We start from the raw sequence: 17,139 nt of genomic DNA, 5'->3' as shown, positions 1-17,139 counted from the left end.
ACTGTCTCGTGCCAGTAAGCACATATACATGGAAACACACACTCACTAAAATCTCCTCGACCACCAACAGTTATACATGGAAATACCCACACACACAACTTCCAGAAATTTACAGCTGAGGGAACGGCAGTTACGATGCGATTAGGCAAGATTTAAGAAGTATGGGATGGGGAAGGAACCTGCAGGGAATGGGCACATTAGAAATGTGGAGCTTATTCAAGGAAACGCTCCTGAGAGTCCTAGATAAATATGTACCTGTCAGGCAGGGAGGAAGCTGTAGAGCGCAAGCGCCGTGGTTTACAAAGGAAGTGGAACCTCTGGTCAAGAGGAAGAGGGAGGCTTACGGTAGGATGAGATGTGAATGTTCAGTTAGGGCACTTGAGGGTTACAAGGTAGCCAGGAAAGACCGAAAGAGAGAGCTCAGAAGAGTCAGGAGGAGACATGAGAAGTTGTTGGCCGATAGGATCAGGGTAAACCATAAAGCTTTCTATAGGTATTTAAGGAATAAAAGAATGACAAGAGTAAAATTAGGGGCAATCAAGGATATTAATGGGAAGTTGTGTGAAGAGTCGGAGGAGATAGAGAAAGGACTAAATGAATATTTTTCGACAGTATTCACTCTAGAAATCGACAATGTTGTCGAGGAGAATACTGAGATACAGGCTACTAGACTAGGTGGGATTGAGGTTCACAATGAAGAGGTATTAGAAATCCTGCAGAATGTGAAAATAGATAAGTCCACTGGGCCGGATGGGATTTAGCCTGGGATCCTCTGGGAAGCGAGGGAGGAGGTTGCCGAACCTTTGGCATTGATCTTTAAATCGTCATTGTCTACAGGAATAGTGCTAGAAGACTGGAGGATAGCAAATGTGGTTTCCCTGTTCAAGCAGGGGAGTAGAGACAGCCCTGATAATTATACACCAGTGAGCCTTACTTCAGTTATTGGTAAAGTGTTGGAAAAGGTTATAACAGATAGGATTTACAATCATCTAGAAAATAATAATTTGATAATGGAGAGTCAGCACGGTTTTGTGAAGGTTATGTCGTGCCTCACAAACCGTATTGAGTTCTTTGAGAAAGTGACCAAACAGGTAGATGAGAGTAAACTGGATGATGTGGTGTATATGAATATCAGCAACGCATTTGATAAGATTCTCCACAGTAGGCTATCGTTCAAAATGCGGAGGAATGGGATTGTAGGAGATATAGCAGGTTGGATCAGTAATTGATTGCTGAAAGAAGACAGAGGGTGGTGGTTGATGGGAAATGTTCATCTGGAGTTCAGTTGCTAGTGATGTGCCGCAAGGGTTGGTGTTGGGTCCACTGCTGTTCATCATTTTTATAAACGACCTGGATGAGGGAGTAGAAGGATGGGTTAGTAAATTTGCAGACAACACTAAGGTCGGTGGAGTTGTGGATAGTGACGAAAGATGTTGTAGTTTACAGAGAGACATAGATAAGCTGCAGAGCTGGGCTGAGAGGTGGCAAATGTTGTTTAATGTGGACAAGTGAGAGGTGATGCACTTTGGTCGGAGGAACAGCAATTCAAAGTACTGGGCTTTTGATAAGATTCTTGGTAGTGTAGATGAGCAGAGAGATCTCGGTGTCCAGGTACACAGATCCTTGAAAGTTGCCACCCAGGTTGACTGTGTTGTTAGGAAGGCATTAATATAGGGATCGAGTTCTGAAACCATGAGGTTATGCTACATCTGTACAAAACTCTGGTGCGGCCGCACTTGGAGTATTGTGTACAGTTCTGGTCACCGCAATATAAGAAGTATACGAAGTATGCTTTGGAAAGAGTGCAGAAGAGATTTACTAGGATCTTGCCTGGTACGGAGAGAAGGTCGTCTGAGGAAAGTCTGAGGGACTTGAGGCTGTTTTCGTTGGAGAGAAGTTTGAGACGTGACTCAATAGAGACATATAAGTTAATCAGAGAATTAGATAGGGTGGACAGGGAGAGGTTTTTCCAAGTATGGTGACGGCGGGCATGAGGGGCATAGCTTTAAATTGAGAGGTGACAGATATAGGACAGATGTCAGAGGTAGATTCTTTACTCAGAGAGTAGTGAGGGTATGGAATGCTTTGCCTGCAATGGTAGTAGATTCGCCAACTTTAAGTAAATTTAAGTCGTCATTGGACAAGCATATGGACGTACATGGAATAGTGTATGTTAGATGGGCTTCAGATTGGAATGACAGGTCGACACAACATTGAGGGCCGAAGGGCCTGTACTGCACCATAATGATCTATATTCTATGTTCTATGAACACCCTGCCTTCTGACCTTAAACGGATATATGCAAAAACGCACATGCATACACAACCCTCCACCAACACCCTGTCTCCTGCCAGTAAGCACATAGATACAGGAATACAGACACGATACTCTCCACTACCACCTGTCTACTGCCTTTCAGCAGGTATATACACAAACACACAAACACACACACATACACATCCCTCGGCCACCACCCCGTTTCCTGCCGTTCATCAGATGTACACAGAAACACACATGCACAACCCTCCACCACCACACTCTCTCCAACCCATAAAACAGATATACACAGAAACACGCACACATCCCTCTACCATCACCCTGTCTCCTGCCCTTAAACAAATATACAGAGAAACACACATATATACAGAATGCTCCATTGCCACACTGTTTCCTGCAATTAATCAGATATACAAAGAAACAGACACACACACCTTCCACCACCACCAGTCTGTCTCCTATCATTAAGCAGATACTTACAGAAAAACATACACATCCCAGCACCACCACCCTAACACCAGCATTAAACAGACAGACACGGAAAAAAAAACAAACACACAGACAACCCTCCACCAACACTCTGTCTCCTGGTATTAAACAGATATACACAGAAACACACACACACCCCTCCACCACCACCACCCTGTCTCCTGCCATTTTACAGATATGCACAGAAACACACACACACAAACCTCCACCACCAACGTGTCTCCTACCAATAAGCACTTAGACACAGAAACACAGACATATATCCTCCACCACCACCCTGTCTCCTGCCATTATAAAGGATATACGCAGAAACACCCACATGCACAACACTCCATGAACACCCTGCCTCCTGCCATTGGACAGATATACACAATAACATACACACACCAAATTGTCTCGTGCCATTAAGCACATATGCACAGAAACACACATGCACACTCAGTCAAACCTCCTTGACCACCATGTCTCCTCTCATCAAACAGTCATACACGGAAATATACACACACAACCTTCTACGAACACCCTGCCTACTGCCCTTAAACAGATATACACAAAAACGCACATGCAAACACAATCCTCCACCACCACCCTATCTCCTGCAATTAAATAGATACACGCAGAAACACACATACAAGCACAACATTCCATGAACAACGTGCCTCCTGCCATTGAGCAGATATTTGCAGGAACACACACACAACCCTTCATGACCACCTTGTCTCCTGCCACTGAACAGATATACACAGAAACACTCACACCACCACCCTGTCTCCAGCCCTTAAATAGACATACACAGAATCACACGCACACCTCTCCAGGACAACCCTATCTCGTGCCATTAAACAGATATACACAGAAACACACACACACACAACCCTCCACCACTGTCCTGTTATCCTTCCATTGAGCAGATATGCACATAAATACACACACACAGCATTCGACCACCACCAGTCTGTCTCCTGTCATTAAGCAGATATATAAAGAAAAACACACACAATCCTGCACCACCCCCTAACACCGACCATTCATCAGACATAAACAGACAACCCTCCATCAACACTCTGTTTCCAGGCATTAAACAGATATACACAGAATTGGCTGGCTGACAGAAGGCAGAGAGTGGCTGTAGATAGAAAGTATTCTGCCTAGACGACAGTGTTGAGTGGGGTCTCCCAGGGTTCTGTACTTGGGCCTCTGCTTTATGCAGTTTTTTTTAAATGACTTGGATGAGTAGGTTGAGGGGAGGGTTAGTAAATTTGCAGATGACATAAAGTTTGGAGGTGTCAGCGATAGTATAAATGGCTACTGTAGGCTGCAGCGCGACATAGACAGAATCCAGAGCTGGGCTGAGAAATGGCAGATTGAGTTCAACCTGGATAAATGCGAAATGATGCATGTTGGAAGGTGGAGCTCGAATGCTGAATATAGGATTAAAGATAGGATTTAAGGCAGTGTGGAGGAACAGAGGGATTTGGATGTGCAAGTACATAGATCCCTCAAAGTTGCAATACAAGTGGATAAGGTTGTTAAGAAAGCATATGGAGTTTCGGCTTTCATCAACGGGGGGATAGAGTTTAAGAGCTGTGACGTTTTGCTGTAGCTCTACAAGTCCCTGGTGAAGCAATACTTGAAATATTGTGTCCAGTTCTGGTGGCCCTACTGTAAGAAAGATACAGAGGCTTGGGAGAGGGTGCAAAGAAGGTTTACCAGGATTCTGCTTGAACTGGAGGGCTTGGCTTATGAAAAAAAAGTTGAATAGGCTCCGATATCTCTCTGGAGAGAAGGAGGAAGAGAGGAGACCTGATAGAGGTGTACAAAATAATGAGAGGAATAGATAGAGTCAATAGCTAGAGTATTTTCCCCAGGACAAGATTGACTGGTATGAGAACTCATAGTTTGAAGATATTAGGAGGAAGGTATAAAGGAGATATCAGAAGTAGTTTTTGTTTTAACACAGAGAGCTGTGAATGCATGGAATACGTTACCAGTGGTAGTGGTGGAAGCAGAGTTATTGGGGACATTTAAGCAACTTCTAGACTTGCACATGGATAGCAGTGAATTGAGGGGTGTGTAGGTTGTTATTATATTTTACATTAGGATTAAATCGCGGCAGAACATAGTGGATGAAAGGGCCTGTTTTGTGCTGTACTTTCTATGTTCTACGTTTTCTGACAAGTGTGAGTCGACCTCTGACCACCTAATGCCAACTGCAAAAGATGTTTAAAGACTTCATTGAGTTGCAAAAGTGTCAGTACTATAATTATGTTTTGGTCATTGTAGATTTTCTTTTCCTTGATGGGTTCAAGCTTACCCCACTTCCAACACTACTGCTAAAACTGTTGTAAATGTTTTACTCAAGGAGATTATGACCTGCTTTGGTATTTGATATTGTCTACCTTCTGACAATGCCACCCTCCACCCTCACCCCCATTTTATTGGACATATTAATGAAGAATTATACTTTCATTTTGGGATCCACCATCAACTTCATTGTGCTTATTGCCCACAAGCTGCAGGGCTCGTGGAGCATGGTGACCAGAGTCTGAAAAGTAATCTTGCCAAATGGACTTCTGAGACTGTTCTTTCCTCGGTTCGGGTAATGCCACTGGTATTGTTCCACCTACAATAAACTCCTGTGGGGAAATCTCGCTTTGCCTTTTCGAGCACTCTCACTCTGTATGATCTGAATGATAAAGTGCATTGTATCTGATCCGCAGGACACACTGCAGAAATTTTCCCATCCCAGCGGACTGAGCTGCCAGCATTGATAGAGCTGTCTTTATTGGTAGAGTATCATACAGTAACAGCAAATATCTTTTGATGTCATCCTCGAAGGGACTTGCTACAAAAACGCTGAAGACTGCGGGAAACTGCTGTGATCAGCGCTAGCGTAGAGGCCCAGCGGAAGCCTGGTCGGCCCTAAACCAGAAATCAATCGATAAAAAGATTCTTCTTTTTTGAAGAATCCCATTCAGACCATCATCTTAACACTTCCTGTGGAGAAAATTGATATGGAAGAGCGGACAGTCTCAACTGGTTCCAGCAATTACAACCTTGTCGGTGTGACAACAAAAGCAGAAACCTGGAATTGTTTACCTTGCTTCTGAAAAACAGGTGAGTAAATTTTGAAGATCACAGATATTTCTTCCTGGTGTTCATGAAATGATCTAGAGCAGAGTACGGTTCCCTGAGTATGGTCTGACTTCTGGGTTATGGACTGTGATATTCTGCTCACATGATCTGAACACATACAAAGTAATGACTCAGTGACCAGATCTGCTGAATTGGGTTCTGTAAAGAACAGAAGCCGATGGAATGAAAAGAGCCATAAGAATGGGAATGTAGCAAATTATTTTCCAGACTCGAGGCGAGTGCATAGTGCTGTTTCCAGGGGTCAATATCTGTACAAGTAGACTGAAACAGCATTGGGTGTTATTGTACTGCATCTTTTGTATAATGGTGCAAAAGCACGAAACTTTTGTATAGAGAGGATAACTTCAAAATCCTCAATGAGGCAAAACACACAAATGAGGTAAACAACAAAGTAACCGCATAATTTGGTATTACATCATGGCGTAAATGTCCCTGCTCAAATTTTGCTCAAAATCGCTCTCTGTCTAATTCCTAAGACTGATGTTCAAACAGTGAATGGTCTATGTCAATAAAAACCTGCTCTGGTCTCACAACTTCAGCATTTCATACGCCCCCTTATGTATGTCTGGCAATAGTAATTGATCCCTCACTGTGAAACTTCAGCACACGTAGAGAAGAAATAACTATAAGAACAACAGTCAAGCATGTGACTGCGATTTGACCCGATTCTGTTGCAGCTGTAATTGAAATTGCTTCCACCTTTCCTGCTTCGTTAATAAGATTGCACAGCTTAGTGGTGAGTTTTCATGCATTGAATTCGACCCAGCATCCTTTCTCAGGTTGAAATTTGCAGGGATAGAAGGACATGAATAATGACACGGGCACCGTTTACTGAAATACAAAGACATTAGGAATGACACGCCCATGATTCCATGTTGTTGAAATGAGGTTGACTGGGAGATAAAGCCACCAGAAAAGAAAAGAGGCGTTTTAATGGGATGATGGCATAGATAAAGAATAATACGGGAGAAATCAGGAGAGACTGAGTTGTGTTCGAATAGAGGTTATCCAGCTGATGTGAAGATCTTAAGAGTAAATATGAGGGAAGTTTCCTCGTTTCAGTGAGTGGAAACTAGACGTTAGAACTTCAAACCCAGCAGGGCACGGGAAATAATTTTGGTCAGGCATTTTATATTCTGAGAGTTATTGCATTCGGAGATGAATTTTCAGAAATAAAAACATTTTAGGAGCTGATTCCAGAATATTCGAAAAGCACGTGCAGGCAGACAAGGAGTGAATTAAACAGCGACAGTGATTCTGGGCTGCCTGGATGGGGGTGCCCAAAGGGAAACACTCTGGAAGTGGTTAACATTCATCGGAAAGAAATTGCATAACACCTGCAATTGAAAATGTTAAGTGTAAGAAGAGCTAAGGGGGTTGGAAGGTGCAGCAGCTCATTCTACATGAAATATTATATAATTCAAATGCACTGATCTGTTTTGTTTAGCTCTGCATTGAATGGAAGTCGGTTAGCTCAGTTCGTTGAGTAACTGGTTTGTGAGAAAAATGAGACCAACAGCGTGGGATTAATTCTCTCACTGTCTACCCGCCGTTTGATATTATAATGGCTGACCAAACATGTCAATGTCTTTGCCCAGCTCATCCACAACATCCTGTCATACAATGCGATAAAGACATTTAAGCAATCGAAAATTTCTGTTCATACAGGTAACATGATACATATTGCATCCATCAATATTCTTCACCATTCGGACATCCAAGAACACGTTGCACAGTGGGTTTCTGCACGAAATTTGCAGGTTTTGCCGATGAGCATCTGATTCTGATCTTATCATTATTCAAACGATATGATTCTGTAAAAACTCACAACCAAGAAGGTAATGAATTTCCTCTGGTCAGTAGCAGGGAGGAGAACTCCAGACGTTAGGAATTGGCGATGAAACAGCACAACACTCAACGGTTCAGCTGAAAACTGAATTTAACTCCAATTCTAGTGCGGTTCAAACCCACAAACATTAAATTGCAAAGTTCCCAAATTTGTAGAAATCTAACACGCTTTCCATTGCGCCACAGAGCTGCACTCGCCACAATTTGTACTGCACCCAAAGTTGCGGTTGTCATCGAGAAGATGTCGACAATCACCAGGAGATGGGGAGTTTTTCAAGGAGAAGATCTTTTATTGGCAAACAAAAACAGTGACATTCAGAAAACAAATTTTTGACTCGCACGAACCTCAGGGTCCATGGCATAGAGTCATAGAGTCATTGAGATGTGCAGCATCAAAACAGACACTGCTGTCCAACTTGTCCATGCCGACCAGATATCCCAACCAGTCTAGTCCCACCTGCAATCACCCGGACCATATTCCTCCAAACCCTTCCTAGACACATGCCTCTCAAATGTTGCAATTGTACAAGCCTCCACCACATCCTCTGGCAGCTCATTCCATTCACGTACCACCCTCTGTGTGAAACGTTTACCCCTTAGGTCTCTTTCATATCTTAACCCTCTCACACTAAACCTATGCCCTCTAGTTCTGGACTGCCCGAACCTCAGGGAAAATATTTTGTCTATTTATCCTTTCCATGCACCTCATAATTTTGTAAATCTCTATGAGGTCACCCCTCAGCTTCCGAACCTCCAGGGAAAACAGCCCCAGCCTGTTCAGCCTCTCCCTATAGCTCAAATCCTCCAACCCTGACAACATCCTTGTGAATCTTTTCTGAACCCTTACAAGTTTCACAGCATCTTTCCGATCGGAAGGACACCAGAATTGCTCGCAATATTGCAACAGTGGCCTAACCAATGTCCTGTACAGCCGCAACATGCCCTCCCAACACCTGTACTCAACACCCTGACCAAAAAAGGAAAGCATACCAAATGCCTTCTTCACTATCTTATCTACCTGCGACTCCACTTTCAAGGAGCTATGAACCTCCACTCCAAGGTCTCTTTGTTCAGCAACACTCCCGAGGGACTTTCCATTAAGTGTATAAGTCCTGCTAAGATTTGCTTTCCCAAAATTCAGCACCTCACATGCATCTGAATTAAACTCCATCACTTTATACCTTTTTCTTTAATCATGTATTGTTCGCTTATCAGAATGCCAACTGTGTTAGTCAGAATTACCTCACTCCAGCTATACAATAAACCAATGGTGCTAATTCCGATTATCGTTCTACTTCTGCCACCATTGTTTTTCCTAATTTATTCTACTGTAACTATGAAGTATTCTACTGCCACCTGTGCTACAATGAACCTCCATCCCAAACTAACCTGTCATGATTAGATATTTAGCTCCCCCATCTATCACAATGTTTTCCTCTCCCAAGCGGACTCTACTAACTACGAATTAGATATTTAATGCCATATCCTGCGACAAGTGTCTCAAGCAGGCTGACTCTATTATCAATTAATTATTTAAAGTCATGTCCTAAGTATGTACTGTCACGACGTTTCCCAAACTGCCATGATAATATTTAGTAGGAATATAATATAATTGATATTATCTCAGCCTGCCATAGTAACCTTTCAGCTTCAGTCTGACTCTGCTAATTGGTGTAGGAGCATTCCACTGTACTTATCCCATCCTGCCACAGTGACCTTTTGATGAATGTAGCATTCCATAGACCCCTTGTAACAGTTGGCCAGTCGTTTCCATGCCTTTAACCTTCCCATGCTTTCATGCTCTGTATTTTTTGTGCAGTGTTGCGATCTTTCATCAGACATCTTGACCCCACTTTCCAGTAACTGGTCCTTATCCAAGAGTGCTCTCACTTCTCAAGTATTCGGCTAAATACTCCTGGAATGTTTTGATGACTCATAGCTTTACCTCACGTTCAAACAGTGATTTCCAATTATACAATACTCTCAGAGTGAGAACGTTCTTCCTATATCTCATCTGAACATCCTCTCTCCCTTGCGTTTAACAGAAAACCCTGGATGCTAACTCTTCCCATAAGAAGTTCATTCCTATCACACATACCGATCCCCTTAATGTGCACCTTAACCACTTCCTCACTTAGCCTTCTCCGCTCCCAGATAAAGAGCCTGAACATAGCTTGTCTATCTTCGCCATGGCAATAGTGTCGTGCTGGTAAAGTATAGCAGGTCAGGCAGCATCCATGGAGCGGGAGAATCGACGTTTCTGGCATAAATCTTTCATCAGAAATGAGGCTTGAGGGTGGGGACTGAGAGATAATTGGGAGGGAGTTGGGGTTGGGTGCAAGGTAGCTTGAAAAGCAAATGGTGGATGGAGGCGGGGAGAAGGTAATAAGTCAGAGGGGTAGAGATGAATAGGTCCGAAGGGTGGTGCTGAGTTGGATGTTTCAGACTGTGATAATGTGGGGGAGGGGAAATGAGGAAGCCGCTGAAATCCACATTTATCCCGCGTGGTTGCAGGGTCCCAAGGCAGAATATAAGTCGTTCATCTTCCAGGCGTCAGGTGGTAAAGTTTTGGTGGTGGCTTATGTCCGAACCGTCGATTGTCCTGCTCTGCAATTCACATGACAGGAGAGATGTGAAAACCAAAGACTAAAGAAAGGACAAAAACTTCTAGATTCAGAGTTAATGGAATTAGACACAGTGCACACAGAAACCATTTGGCCAGTTGAGTCTGCACTGTGCCATGGAAGAGATTCACACTCTCCACTCTATCTTTCTAAACCAGCATTTGTGGTGCACCTACAAAAATAGAAAATACTCGAAAAGCTCAGCGAGTCAGGCAGCATCAGTGGAGAGAAATCAGAATTAACATTGAGAATTTAAATGAGGTCCTACGAAGGGTCTGTTGACCCGAAATGGTCATTCTGTTTTCCCCGACCAGCAATTCTGAATTTTGTATCTTATTTACAGCACTTACAGTCCATTCAGATTTTGTTTGCCATTTACCTGAATTGCACACATTTGCATTGTGGGAAGGAATCGGAGCAGCCAGAGAAAACTCACAAGGGAGAGAGAGAGAGAGAGAGAGAGAGCAGGAGTGTGCAAATTCCACACAGTCAGTCACACAAGACTTGAATCGAAGGCAGATTTCTGACGCTGAATGGTGCAGTTCTACCCACTGAGACCTCCCAATATGCAAGTGCCTGTCCTGGAAGCAAATTGAACCCGACCTCACGCAGTGACAGGCGGTGGTACTACCCAGGAATTCTATGCAAAAATAAGCCTATGTGTTAATACTGGAAATTAACATTCGCTTAACTATTGGAACACTTTTTAAAATTACTTGGCCTATAGCCTTGTATGTCTTGGCATCACAAATTCACATCGGAAAACTTCTGAAAGTTCTGAGGATTTCTGCCTCTGCAACCTTTGCATGCATTGAGTTCCAGATTTCAACCCACGGCTGTTTCAAGACATTTGTCTGCACATTCACTCAAACCTTTCCTCCTCTATCCTTAAATCTATGCCACCCTGCCCCTCCCCCCGTGATCGATCTCACCATCAAAGAAAAACATTGATTTCAGTCTATGCCATCCATATTCCTCATTATTTTATGCATTTCAATCATGTTTCCTCTCAATCTCTTCGACTCTAAGAAAAACGCCTCCAGTCTGTCCAATTTCTCTTCAAAACTGAAACTCTTCTACCCAGACAATATCCTGTTAAATCTCTCCTGCATCATTTCCAGTGCTATCATATCCGTTCTATAATGCGAATTGCATAACTGCACACAATAGACAAGACAGAGCTAAATGAGCAAGTGGAATAAATGATGTAGAAGTCCACAGACAGAAGTATTTTCGAATAAATTTTCTTTTCCTCAGTGCTGCCCTGTGTCCTTTTCCATAGCCTGATTTTCGAATAATCTCTGGTCCATGTGGTAAAAGCTGTTACATGAGAATTGATCTCACAACCATAGTATCGAAATGGATTGATTGGCTTGAAGATGAGCACCTGGTTCTTCTATGACGGCACCGAGGCGAAAGAAATGCCAAAGCTGGGAGTGCTCCTGGTCAAAGGCGGGAACGAAGAGCATAATTGTTGTATTAGGATACAATACCAGCATTAACCCGCACTACAGATTGGATCAGCTGAAGCGTGCTGGAGCCTTCAGCAAGCGATCGATTAATTGAACGCATTCTCTGAAATTTTCCTTAACAATGCGCAGTTTTTTTACTTCGACAGTACGAGCTGTTTTTGATCACATCATCTCCACATCAGCCGCTTGCTCCCAGTAAACACTCCAGACCAGCGTACATCACTTTCATTCCGACACAGCCACATGTCATATTCTCATTCCCTCTGTGAAAATTAGAATTGACAATATCATTCTCTGAGATGCAGCAATGTAGCATCAAGTTGACAGAGTAGTGAACAAAGAAGAACAAAGAACAGAGAAAATTTACAGCCCAGGAACACGCCCTTTGGATGTCGAAGCCTGAGCTGATCCAAATCCATTGTCTAAACCTATCACCCAATTCCAAAGCATCCCTCTGCACTCTTCCGACACATGCATCTGTCCAGGAATTAGACTTCCCAAAATGCATCAACTCACATTTGCCTGGATTCAACTCCATCTGCCTCTTCTCCGCTCAACTGCCCTATCTATATTCTTCTTCATTCTTTGACAGTCCACTATGCTTTCTGCTACTCCACCAATCTTCGTGTCATCTGTAAATATCATGGTGATATTTGGGCGAGCAACCCTTGGAGACTGGAGCATTGCAGCTGCTGGTAATTAGATTTGATGAATAAAATCTGGAATATAAACCCGTTCAGAGGAAGAGTGACAAAAAGTTTTAATTTGCTGAAAACCCATTCATTCATGTCCCTTCAAAAGGGAAATCTGCCGTCCTTAAAGAGACCTGCCAACATATAACTCCAGACCCACAATAGTACGGTTCACCCATACATTCCCTCTGACTCAGCTCAAGGAGAGTTAAGGATGAACAGCAAATGCTGTTCAGACTATGATGGTCACACTCCTGGGGAGAATAAGGAAGGATAAAAAAGATACATGGATGACCAGGAAAATTGGGAATCGTCTCAGCGTGGTCTCAAATTCAGCTGATTATCCAAACTAAATAGACACAAGAATACCCACGCCTCCAAGAAGTCAGGTCCATGGGGACGGGGTCTGTAGGAAGGGATTTAATTACCCGCTGAAATGTAAACTCACTTCCTCAGTCACAATGTGGGCAGGTCATTCACCAACTCCCCTATGTGAGAAGGAATCAGTCAGGAGACCAACCTGCAGAGTTGCAATCAGGTTTACAAATGATAGCAAGGGTCCGATTCTGCTGTTATTGCAGGTGTTCATCCCATCCAGCAATGAACAATGCTTGGATGCCTGTTTCCAGTGGAGTACCACTATTTCCTGATGTAGATCAATAATTCAAACATAGTTGTAGGAGTTACGTTTAGATGTTTACAGACGATGCAACAACTGGTCGTCTTGGTGACTGTGATGAATAATATCAGGGATCGCAGCGATGTATCAATCAGGTGGAAAGGAAAAACAGCGAATGGAATTGAATCCAAACCAATAAATGGTAATGAATTTGGAGAGTTGAAACAATAGCAGTGAGGATTCTGAGTGGTGTACAGGACCAAAGAGATTTTGGAGTAGATATTCACAGATCTCTGAAGATTGTTGGGCAGGGAGATCAGTTGTACGAGAGGCTCTTTGTTGACCACAGTCTGAGAATGATATTCGATCTTTAGCAAACGCCAGTTTTGGAAACAACTGAAGGAATGAGCACAAGTCTGGTCAATGCGATAATCAACATTTTTCAAAATTGTAAAATAAAATGTGGAGGGCTCGATTATAACTCTTTGCCATCAAGACCGCTTCACCACTCAATGAAGTTACCACTGCTTCCTCTCCAAGTCATGCTAGTATGTGCCTTGGAGGGGAATTCATAAATGGTGATGTTTCAGTGCATCTTCAACCTTGTCATTATAGTCGGTACAGTCTTTGAGCTTTGAAGGTTCTGTCAACAAAGCCTGGATGAGTTACTTCAGTGAATATTCTAGGTGGTGCACTCTGCTGCAATTGTGCCTCAGCAGTGAAGTGAATAAATATTCAGGCATTGAACAATGTACAGTAAGTGCCTGTATTGTCGTGGAGGGTTTCCAGTTCCTTCAGTGGTATTTCAGCGGCACCCACCTAGGCAAATGGAGAGAGTTCTGTTCAACATCTAATTTGTGCGTTGTGGACGATGTAGGCTTCACGGAGACAAGGGTTGAGTTAATAATCAAACAAAGTTGACCGACGGACATATTTTTGTTGTCAACTTCTTTTATGCGCGATCAGGTTCCATTTCTCCGAAACACTAGCTGTCAGGACGATGACACGGAGGAATTCAGCTACAATGAAGCCATCAAATGACAATCGAATATGATTAGATTCTGATTTGTCAGAGTTATCATTGCTGTATTTGGTCTGCGGCCGAAATTCCAACACATTTCATCACCGAAATTTCTCCACCTGTCTTAAGAATATCTAAGGACGCTGCAGGGGACAGCAGAGATTTACGAGGATGTTGCCAACTCTGTATAAAATAGACCTTCGTGGAATGATTGGTTAGGCTGGGATTATTCTCCTCGAAACAAAGGAGGTGGAGGGGTGCTCTATAATCATATAACACGAATCATAAACGTTCAATATTCGTGGAATCTTGACAGGGTAGACACGGTCAGGTGGTTTGCCCCATGCTGTGAGGAGAGCACCAGAGGACATAATCTCAGAATTAGATATTGCCCATTTAATTCAGAAATGAGGAGTCGTCTCTTTGCTCAGCGGCCAAACAATCTGTGCCATCAGTGTTGTTGGGTGTTTTCAAACAGTGCCAGGTAGTTAATCAGAAAGATGATGAAAATTTGACGAGGTAAGTGGGCAGAAAGGAGTTAAAGATTATCAGATCAATCATGAGTTCGTTGAATGGTGGGGCAGACCCCAGGGGCTGAATGGCAAACTCCCATTTGTTTAACATTTTGTCAAACGCATTATTTTATTAATAAGTTCAGAATTGTGGGGGGATGGGATGAAGTGATAGAAAAGGTTTATTAAACAGATCAGACATATCAGGAACAAGGCTCATAAGTTCAGGAAGACGAAATGTGCTGTGACCTGGGGACAACAAATGACACTGGGCACAGCACAGGTGGCTGCATACATAAGTTGTGAAAGCTGAAGAAAGTTGGTAGACCTTATACAATTGGCAAGTCAGTGATCACGCTGGATGATGGATCGCTGTTTGATTCACACACAGCAGAAATTTGTGAAAGAATGAAAGGTTCGTTTCATTGCAGAAGTTTTCTGTGGTTCCAATTCCGAGTCACTGTTTGAATTACTGATCAGATCATTGTGTGAAGTGTTAGGTTAAGATACTCATGCCCCCACCCCCCCCCCCCACCCCCCACTGGATAAACTTGTGCTCCCGATCTGTTGTTATTTGTTTCTCATTCTTTCGATGCAAATTCATAGAAAGACGAGATGGAATGTGGGGCGGAAAGAAAAATGCGTTCTTTCTCATTACACCAAGTTAATCTACAATTGAATAGAATGACTGCTCTCACTCTTCATTTCGACTTTAATGTGATGCCGATTATTCGTGAATCTCCCGTGCAGTGAAGGGCAAGAACAAGATTCTCTATCCATTCTATACCAGACGTGTGAGGTGCCAATAAAAACTGCTGGAGCGGTTTGTGAAGTTAGCAACCAGAGTGTGACTCGAACTCGTGAATGCGGAGCACAGTGGTGTAATAACCCACCACCACAATCATTCAGTCTTCTCAGCACATTTTGTAGAGTGGTGACATGTCACCTCATCAGGTTATATGTGGTGAAAGTGAAGGATGAGAAATTTGCAGAGCGGAATCAAATCCACACCATTGTGATTCTGCTTGCACCTGAATTATAATAACAGCAAATGCCAACAAATCGCCATGCTCGTCCGAATGAATAGCTGTCATTGATACATTCTGAGTCAGAACTGTGACGGAATGAAACAGAGAACAAGAATTTTCCCTCATAATCACATCTACATTTGACTCATAATTTCTTCAGTCACTTTCTCTTTCACGTCAAGAAGCAGCCATGGAGAGGGAAATAAAGGCGATGTTGTGGCTCAATGGCCTTTCTCATATGGCTGAACCTGAATTGGATTAAATCGCAAGAAACACTGTTTTGTTCGTTTCATTTTAATTTTGCTGCAACCTCACAATGTTCATTGTAATAATCACAAGTGAATTAGATTTATCTCCTTGGAACGATTAATGTTGCATTCAAATTTGCTCAGACTTTATTTCAGCTTTCGGAAAATACTGCTTAGAAAATCAGAGGGTTAAAGTGCAAAAGAAAATCCACCATTTTTGTTGTTCGTTGCTTTGGCAGATTTCAACGAGTATTAAATGGACCAAACATCATGGTATTTGTCCTCACATCATTATCGCATGTGATTAAAGCAGTAAGTCGCTCTCCAAGCAACTGGTCACTTCCTATTCATTATGGAATATCTTCCCTTCACAATAAGAAAAATCCACTCAGTTCCATTCACAATGCTTCAGGTAGAATATTATGCCAAATCTTTCGAAGTCCAGAGGTTTTGGAATCGAATGATATTCAGCTGCACACGTTCACGAAATTCTTTACATTTAAAGTCAACCCACTTAGACATTGTTTCCCCGCAACTTCCGACCGACTACACCACACCCCTACACCTTTACCTAGCCACACGCTGTCTCTCTCCTTGTGAATTTTTTTCCTTGTATGTCACCAAATGTGCCTTTCCAAATATTTTGAAAAACAGATTCTCGGAGTAACAGCGATTCTGCTCTCATCATTTCTTTGTCCTTCAAAGGTTTCATCAAAGGTTTTGAATGCCTGACGTCTAGACATTTACTCAATTGAAATATGGAATTTTCCTCCTATTTACTCTGTCCAAACATCTCATAACATGAACCCCCCACCCCAATTAAGTCTTTCTTGGTTCAGGGAAAACTGTTCTAAATTTTCGAAGACAACAAGTGAATAAAATCTCATCCTCAGTACACCCCGTCTCAGCATCGTCTCTAAAGGCTTTACACCCCAGTAAACACCTTCATAACCCTCTCCGAGAGAATCACAGAATCCTACAGTGCAGAGAGAGCATTTCAGTCAATCAAGCCGGTGTCGACACACTGAAGAGCATCTCACCCAGACCTAGCTCCCCTCCCCATTTCTTTATATTTCACCAGAAGAAGGGGCAACCCTCCCCGTTATGATATCGAAAAAAAAAGCTGTTGGGCTATAACCTGGCGTCCTGTGAC

Source organism: Chiloscyllium punctatum, unplaced genomic scaffold, assembly GCF_047496795.1.
Source record: "Chiloscyllium punctatum isolate Juve2018m unplaced genomic scaffold, sChiPun1.3 scaffold_85, whole genome shotgun sequence".
Classification (NCBI taxonomy): domain Eukaryota; kingdom Metazoa; phylum Chordata; class Chondrichthyes; order Orectolobiformes; family Hemiscylliidae; genus Chiloscyllium; species Chiloscyllium punctatum.
This window is presented reverse-complemented; position numbering follows the sequence as displayed.